Source organism: Suricata suricatta, chromosome 8 (assembly GCF_006229205.1).
Source record: "Suricata suricatta isolate VVHF042 chromosome 8, meerkat_22Aug2017_6uvM2_HiC, whole genome shotgun sequence".
Classification (NCBI taxonomy): Eukaryota; Metazoa; Chordata; class Mammalia; order Carnivora; family Herpestidae; genus Suricata; species Suricata suricatta.
The window spans coordinates 59,764,297-59,774,050 of NC_043707.1; positions in this window are offsets into that span (position 1 = coordinate 59,764,297).

Genomic DNA, 9,754 nt, shown 5'->3' on the forward strand with positions numbered 1-9,754 from the left:
ATCTAAAAGTAAACACACACATAGTATAAAGGAATTTTTCTTAAGAATTTGACCTCATGTAGTTGTGATCACACAACCTATATAATGTTTTTGTCTCTTTGGTAATGGAGGCTGAAGTTCTCAGAATAATGGCAGTTGGGAGGGGAAAGAAACACAAAATGGTCCTGAAGATAATCTGGCCCTGAATCACTTCCTTCCTGACTCCCTTTAACTTGGGCGATGGGCATGTCCTACAAGAGAAGCTGGCATTCTTTGTCACAGAGCTACACATGCACCTGGCCCAGGGTTCGCAGAAGCTGAAGTGAGAGATCTATCAGGAGGTGGAGAAGTTTCTGCACTTGTTTCCTGGTCCATGCCACCCAAGGGAAGGCCAGAAATACAATGTCCAGGAGCTGCATCAATGCCTTGATCCTGACACCGACTTTCCTATCACTAAAGGAAGATGATTGCTTCTTCTCTTTCACCTTTCAAATGTCATGCAAATGTCTCTTGTGCTCCAAACTCACCTAGTCCTGTGTAGAGAAGGGAATTTGGGGAAATTTTGCTAAGTTGACGTAATACAAATCTACCACACTTGTCTTTTCTGTACCTCATACATTTTTTATTTCTTTAAATTTATTTAAATTTAAAAAGTTTAAATTTATTATTTTTGAGAGAGAGAGGGAGAGAGTGTGTTTGTGTGTGTGTGTGTGTGTGTGTGTGTGTGTGTGTGTGTTGGGGAGGGACAGAGAGAGATGGAGACATGGAATCTGAAGCAGGCTCCAGGCTCTGAGCTGTCAGCATAGAGTAGAATGCAGGGCTTGAACCTATGAACTGCAAAATCATGACCTGAGCTGAAGTTGGAAACTTAACTGACTAAGCCACCCATGCACACTTCTTTATTTTTTTTTAACTGCAAGATGAGATGCAAAATTTTTTGCATATTGCATTTATCTAAATGCCATTGAATCTTTGTTATTATAGGACAAGTTTTAAAAACTTAAGAAGTTTTGAAGTTTTTTTGAACTGTTTAACTTCTATTTAGTCCTCATTGAATTCACTACAGAGACTTTCCCCCTTATTATTGCCTCATGCTTCTCTCTCCTATTACTGGTGATAATTAAGATGAAGGGATATAGGCTAGATTGGTGGTTCTCAAACCTTAGAGTGATTGAGACTCAGCTAGAGGCCTTATTCAGGGATTGCTGGGTCCCACCCCCAGGGCTTCTAATTCAGCAGGTCCAGGGAGATGAAAAGTTCCCATGTGACACCTGACTGCAAGAGTCTTAGTAGTGAGCGAGGGGCTGAGTGCGGAGATTGAACCGGGGTGGGCTGAGCACAGCACTATGGTAACAATGGGGTTTGGGGGAGAGGCTCTGTGTTTTAAATATCTGGATGGTTCCCTTGGCCCTGGTGGTAACATTCTTTGCCTGCTACAGCTACGGTTAGCTCTATGGGTTTCTAGAAATATCTTGAAACTATTCCCCGTGTATTTTGGTTTTAGAAAAAAAAAGCCCCAAATCCCAAAAACAATCAATCAAACAAAAACAACAACCCAAATAGACAAACACAAAAAACAAAACAAAACAAGACATACTTAATGAAAACATATCCAGACTTTTGATGAGATGGTGAAGGTGTGAGGAAAAGAATTTCAAATCTTGCCAGGTTGGTGTAGCCATCTGGAGATTACTTTGCCATGTAGCTGTTTCACGTTTGTGGGAGCTGATGTCAGTCCTAGAAGTGCTGCAAATCCATGGGAAAAGTTTTTATACATTAAAAGAAATTATTTTTCTAATTTTTACTCAAATGTGGGCAAAAATATTTGTTCTGATCGCACCTAAGATTCCCATCCATACTTTAGCCTCTTGCTTCTCTGACATGGAGTAGATTCTCATGTGAGTTAGCAAGAAGCAGTTTATAGCAAAAGACAGTATAAAAAAGTTTCAGATTGGCTTTGCCTGCTGATGAAAAGGACAGTAGACTCAGGAGTCAGGAGACAAGTTCTAGTTCCAGGTCTGCAATTAACATGCTGCAAGACTTGAACAATTTCCTCAAATGACCTGCTCTCAGTTTTCTGGACTACAAAGTAAAGCGAATGGATGAGATCATTCCAAAGGCACACAGTCTAAAATTCAATGACAATTTTAATGGGAAAATAGGTTCATTAAGTAACAGGATTGATATCTTTATTCTGAGAAATAATACAGATAAATATTAGAAATGAATAAACTTGAAAAATAGATTGAAATGACCTAATGTATCTTCAGAACTTTAATGAGAGTGTTAAAGGACAAATTAATCTTCTGACTGGTTTTAGGTGAGTTGAACTTTTTGAGGAAGGTCAAGAGGGCTGGTGGTGTTCCTAGGCCTGCCAATCTCTTGTTTTATGTAATTTCCTCTCATGGGTCAATGTCAACAATGAGACACATACAAAGAAAGTCATTGAGTTAAAGTTTCAATGCATAAGTGACTGTGGCAGGCTCAGTTTTGCTGGTGGAATTTGATAAAGCATCTAAATTGTTTACTTATGACTGTCATCAACTTAAACTTAATTAGAAATAGCTCTGAACAAATTTGACATTGAATGTCCTCTGTGAAGACATCCTGTTGGAATTTAATTATATCACTTGGTAATGATAACAGCTTGAAACAATTTTTAACCTAATTTATTCAGTTTAGAGACATTGAAAATTTAGATATTTTAAATGAAATAAATGATATTATTTAGTGGTTCTGAGAATTGATGATGGATTCAAATATAGGTAATATTTTTCCTAAGCAGAAATAAAGATTTATAAGCAAAACATAGATGAAAGAACTTTCTTCTTACTTCTACTATCTTAAACAGTGAGAAGGAGACACCCAGGACAATCTATCCTAGAGAGGTGTATATAGATGTGTAGGGCTTCGATGACACAGGTGGGCCAGTTCTAGAAAAACTACGTATAAAGGTTGCTTTTAATGCACTCCTCCCGTCTCCTTTTATTCATTTCCAAACAGTTTCATAAGAGTCTGCCAAGCGTAAGGAACCTATGTGCTGGATCCTATTCTCAATCCCTTTGTGTTTTTCAGTGAGGATATAAATCCATGTGTTGAATTTTTAATGGCAACATGACAAAGTAGAAAAGAACCCTGAAGTGAGCACGATCCAAGGGGAGGAGATTTAGAGTCTTTAAAATCATAGTCTTCCAAGGATGTGTGGGTGGTTTTTTCTTTTAAGTTTTAAATTTTTAGATAGGGAATGGTTCCATAATAATAGTGAGCATTTTCTAGTTTTTTTTTTATTCCTTTAACTTTATAAAAGTTTTCTGAGAAGTATCAGTATCTCTATTATTTAAATTAAAAAAATAAGTAACTAGGCTTCAGTGTTTAAATAATTTGTCCAAGATGGAAAACCTGGTGAGTGGTGAAAATGGGATTCACACAAAGGTCTACCAACACCAGATCTCATCCATCACACCTTATTTCCTCTGATTCCAGGTCTGGGAACAGAGTGGATTCTAGATGTAGTCTCTTTATTAATCTGGACCATTAGAAAGGTTTATTTTATTTTATTTTATTTTTCTAAGTTTATTTTGAGAGAATGCATGCATATGAGTGGGGGAGGGGCAGAGAGAGAGAGAGAGAGAGAGAGAGAGAGAGAGAGGGAGAGAGAGAATCCCAAGCAGACTCCACAGGCTCTGCATTGTCAGCACAGAGCCCAATGTGGAGATCAAACCCACAAACCAAGAGATCATGACCTGATGACTGAGATGAAGAGTCAGATGCTTAACCCACTGAGCCACCCAGGTACCCCTAGAATGGTCCATTTTATTTTAAGTTTATTTATTTATTTTGAGAGAGAGAAAGAGAATGCGCGAGCAGAGGAGTGGAAAGGACAGAGAGAGAGGGAGAGACTCCCAAGCAGGCCCTGAGCTTTCAGCGGGGAGCCAGAAGTAGGCTCCAGTCCATGAGCTGTGAGATCATGGAAAGGTCCATTTTAATATAAAAACCTGCAAAGAAGCTTTTGACTATAATGTTCCTCCCCACTTTTCCCCTATAGTATCCTCATTCCTGACAAATAAGGAGAGAGGAATTTATAGAATTGTAGTCTTTGCAATCCCAAGTTGGCTGATTCAGGTGGCTATGACCCTAAAAGCAGATTCTGTTAGAAAAAGTATGTACATTTCAATAGAGTGCCTTGCCATGTCTCGATTAGTGGTTAAAATACGATCTTGATAGGACTGGCTGCATAGTTTACAGGGTTCAGTATGAAATAAAAATGGGGGGCTTCTTGTTCAAAAATTGTTAGGAACTTCAAGACAGAGACAGCAGAACATTAAACCACGTGTGGAGCCTTTGTAAGTGTGGAGCCCTGGGTGACTGCACACAATTTGCATTTTTGTGAAGTTGATTCTGGATCCTGAACTCAGAGAAGGAATAACCTCTCCTGGCTCTTTAAATTTTTATTTTTATTTTTATTTTTTAAAATTTGTTGTTGAGACAGAGAGAAACAGAGCATGAGTGGGGGAGGGGCAGGAAGGGAGATACACACAGAATCTGAGGCAGGCTTCAGGCTCTGAGCTGTCAGCACAGGGCCCTATGCAGGGCTCCAACCCAGGAACCGTGAGATCATGACCTGAGCCGAAGTTGGCCGCTTAACAGACTGAGCCACCCAGGCGCCCCTCTCCTGGCTCTTTATACTGACCTACACTGAAGACAGCTTGGTATAAAAATTGATAGGTCATCCTCATTAAGAAGGTTGTGGAGCAAAGAATAAAGCTGGCATTAAATTTTTAAAAAATTTATTCTGCATGATATTTACAGGCACAGACAAGCTCTAGGATGGTTAATTCTATAATTTTTTTTTTTTTTTTGCTGGGCAGTAAAGACGAGAGTGGGAGAATTATATTTCAATGACTGGGGAATTAGAGACCAAAATTAGATCAGCTGTTCAGAAACTGTATATGATTTCATGGACACAGCAGGTAATACAAACAAAAATACATTTTATTTATATTGAGACTCTAATATTTTTCCTTATTTTCTCTTTGAGTGAGAAGACAAAATGTAGTTGAGTAGTTAAAAATGCCTACTTATCTTCTGACTTTCTGGAGCTGTAGGGAAAAGTAAAGAAATGAAAGAAACAGCCTTGCCTTTTGAAGAACTGACAACTTGAGTTTACATTTCAAGAAACAGATTTAGAAAAAAACCTAAGAAAGTATATAGCTGAATTTGAAGAAGATTGAGGATGCTATAAAAATAACTTCCAGGGTCCCTGGGTGGCTCAGTGGGTTACGTGTCCTTCTCTTGATTTGGGCTCAGGTCATGATCTTATGGCTCAAGCCCCACGTTAGGCTCTGTGCTGAAAGTGCTTGGAATTCTCTCTCTCCCTTTCTCTCTGCCTACTCCTTGCTTGCACATGCGTGCTATCTCTCAAATAAATATTTTGTTTAAAAAAAGAATAATTTCCAGTTTTTTAAAGGAATAATTTACTTAAACCAGGAGGCCAAAGGACACAGTGCCATGTAAGATATATGATATACAAAAGAAGGGCTTCACTAACAATTCTGAGAGACTATTATCTAATTTTTCTTAAAATTAGTAGTCTATGGACCTTATATTTGAGAAGCATGATGCTTTAAAGTAGGACAAAGAAATTGCTTATTAATATTTGCAGAATTTTGAATGTTCTTTGTAGAGAATTACCACATTCTCACCTGAAATTAGTTTGTCTTTATGAATTAGCTACATTGGCTTCAAATATCCTGAAGACAAAAACCGATTTAACCTGGTAATTTTTGTATGTAAGTAATACAACACTATTCACAGATAATGTTAGCTGAATGATAATTGGCCTAAGGCCAATTGGAGCCTCCAGGCACCAATAATTGTGGACATTTTTAGAGGAGTTTTTTATAACTAGCATGGTTTTTAAAGTTATGATAATAAACTGTTAATGCTAGAATCTAATTTATAGCTGAACTGGTTTAAGAATGATTTTTATTCTCAAGTCTATATTACAGTTTGACAGTTTCTCATAAAGTTAAACATAGATTTACAATATGACCCAGCAATCACACTCTTGGGTATTTCCAAACTGAACTGAAACATATTCAAACACAAACATACCTGTGAATATCTATAGAAGCTTTATTTGCAATCACTAGAAACTAATGTCTTTTTTCAGCTGGAAAATGGATAAACTGTGGTATATCCATTCAGTAGTACATTCTTAATAAAAAGGAATGAGCAATTGATTTACTCAACAACATGATGAATCTTAAACACATTCTATGAAGTAAAAGCAACTAGATCCCATAGGCTAAATGTTGTATCATTCCATTCATACGATGGTACGCATGTAGCAGAAACTGCAGTGGCAGAAAACAGATCAGGGTTCCCAGGAGTTGGTGAATGGGGGCAGTAGTGGACTGCAAAGGGGACATACAAGACAGATTCAGGGTGGTAGAACTGTTCTGTATGATGTTAGGATGGGGGATGTATAATCCTATACATTTTTCAAAATCTATAGAACTGCACATCACATGTAGTGAACTTTCACTATATGGAAAGTTCTATGGAAATTTCACTATGGAAATTTTAAAGAAGTCCACCAGGAATATTAGAGATTCTCAAGATGGAATACAAACTTTGGCCAATGATCCTAAATATGGTACAAATGTACAACATGACAGCACCAGCATACAGGAAGAAAGACCGATCTAAGTCTGAAAATGGTGTTTTGGCTCAAAACTGTTAAGGTTGAATACAACTGTATATACATACTCCATTCTAGCTGGTGAATTTGTTTCTCGTGCAGGTATGGGTTAACAATTATGAAACTCCTTTACATTCACATTGAAATTGAACAGGTAAGTAAATGGGTAGTGGATGGAGTGTGCTATATTTCTGACTGTTGGAGAGGGAGGATACAAGAGGGGAAGGCTAGAATGAATCCTGTGGTACCGGATTAGAGTCAAAGACATCAGTATGAACTCCTATGTGGCTTAATATAGACACAGATGGATCAATACAGAAAACAAGTAGATATATGTTGTGCACATACAAGTTAATACATGTATATTAGTACCTAGCTCTGTCCACTGAGAGCCTAGAGGCAGTGACACCACAGGAGAGACAAGTACTACCATTGCACACATCTTGGTTTCTAAATGTCATTTTGCTATACAAGCAACTTGGGGTCCTTGGATAAATGGTTGATAGTGGGACTGGGCAGGGAAAACACAAGGTAAATTTGGATAATCTTGTACTACCAAAAAAGTAAGGATATGCCCAAAAAGTAAAGGACTGAGCATGTCAAAGGGTCAGGAACTAAACTGAAGGAAGGCACATTGACCAAAGTAGAATAACTTGAGCAGCAAGATATAACATATATAATATAGCATATACAGTAAGTATACATATATTAATACTGATATACATAAATGATTGAAAAAAGTAAATGGGAGAGAAGAGATAAATCTTTCTAACAGAAGAATTTCAAAAAATTTAGGTAGACATTTCCCTCACCCCTTTTTTGAATGTGGTCAGGCTTACTGACTCACTTCCAAAGGAAAGGGTAGGGAATGAGAAAAATAATAACTTTATTGTGGAGGAACCTGGCAGACATTACTTTAACCATGTCATCGAGGCTAGCACTCCCAGTGCTGTCATGTGTATATATCATAGACCCTCAATGTGACGTAATGAGAAAGGTGCTGCACGTCTGTGGCACTCTTTCCGAAAACCCATAAGCCCAGTCTAATTGTGAGAAGCACAGTGGACGGAGCCAATTCTAAGGACTACAGAATGTATAACCAGTATTCCTGAAAACTCTAAAGTTCACGAAAAACAAAGACTGAGAAACTGTCCCAGATCAGAGAGCACTAGGTGATGTGACCACTGTATACAGTGTGCTTCTTTGGATTGGGTTCTTGAACTGAGAAAGAACATTAATGGGAGAATGAAATTGAATCTGAAAAAAACCCTTGGAGTTTATTTCATAATCATGTGCCAATGTTGGCTTCTTAGTTTTGAGAAATGGATCATGGTAAGATGATAGCATTAGAAGAAACTTAAACTGGGTAAGGGAGATATCCTGGGAACTCCCTGAACCATCTTTGCAACTTGTATGTAATCTTAAAGACATTAAAACTTTTAAAAAAGTTTATTTATTTTATGTTTTTTAAAGTTTATTTGTTTTTGAGAGAGAGTCAGAGTGCCAGTGGGGGAGGGGCAGAGAAAGAGGGAGACACAGAATCTGAAGCAGGCTCCAGGCTCTGAGCTGTCAGCACAGAGCCCAGCATGGGGCTTGAACCCATGAACTGTGAGATCATGACCTGAACTGACATCGGACGCTTAACTGACTGAGCCACCCAGGCACCCCTAAATAGTTTACTTAAAAACAGCCCTGCTGTTAAAAGCTGATTAGTTAATTTATTCTAGAAATAGCTACTGAAGCCTACAGTCTCTAGTCATGATACAATGACAGGTCAGATTGCTGTCCCTGTCTTCCTGAACTTACAGTCTAGTGCTGGGTGAAGACAATAGGGGAGTTAAAAACAATCTGATAAGCATGTTGAGAAAGTGCCAGAGATTTAAAAAATATTTCTTCTCCTGTACTGAAATTAATAAACATGGCATATTAACTAATCCTGGAACACAGAAAACATATTAGTCCAAAAATAATGCTCTTATTGAGTATTTTTTATATTGGGTAACCCCTAAACTCTGAATGATTTGCCAAGTATTTCAAAGATTCTTAGCAGGGAATTTGGGGATATTCTTTAGTTTATTATCCTTTGTCCACCAAGAAATTATTCCTTTACAGGTGGAGGGAAGTTTCTTTTTCATTCTTATACAAAATGGAAAATCAGAATATACATTCTTTAAACTTTCTTTTAATTTTAAAAGTCAGTGAGCTTTGTTAAATATGTGACATTCTCTTGTATGTTTAATGGACCAGTGAAAATGTTTTACTTCTTGACATAAAAATAAACATGATCAGGGGCACCTGAGCTTCTGACTCTTAATTGAGCTTCTGACTCTTGATTTTGGCTCAGGTCACAATCTCACAGTTTGGGAGTCTGATTCCTAAGTCGGGTTCTGTGCTGACAGTGTGGAGGCTGTTTGGGATTCTCTCTCTGCCCCTCCCCCACTCTCGTGTGTGTGTGTGTGTGTGTGTGTGTGTGTGTGTGTGTGTGTGTGTGTGTGTGTGTGCGCGCGCGCGCGCGCGCGCACGTGCACTCTTGCCAAAACGTAAACATTTAAAAAAGTAAACATGACCATATTTTCCCTTCATCAACAAGATTCCTATTTTTTCAATTTATCTGAATTAGGAAAATGTTTCCCAAGGAAGGAAGATATTCTTACAGTGGAAAAGGGGGAACGAAAACAACCCATGCATTCTGTAAGGCAGGCAGCATACCCGCAGAATGAGAATACCCTTGTTACCTTCTAAAGAAGGCTGGGTCCTGAAATGCGTGCCCCAAAATCAGATAGTCCACACCTGTGTACCCTAGTCAGCCTACTTTAGCTCCCCCAAGCTTCAGGAATGAGTATTTTAAAAGGAAGTCGTTTTTAGGTGCACCTGTTAAATTTGTTTTAGACGTCGGCTCAGGTAGGTCATGATCTCACAGTTCATGAATTCAAGCCCCACGTTGGGTTCTGTGCTGACAGCTCAGAGCCTGGAGCCTGCTTTAGATTCTATGTTTCCCTCTCTGTCCCTCTCCTGCTCACTCTCTGTCTCTTTCTCTTTTCAAAAAAAAAAACATTAAAATAATTTAAAAAA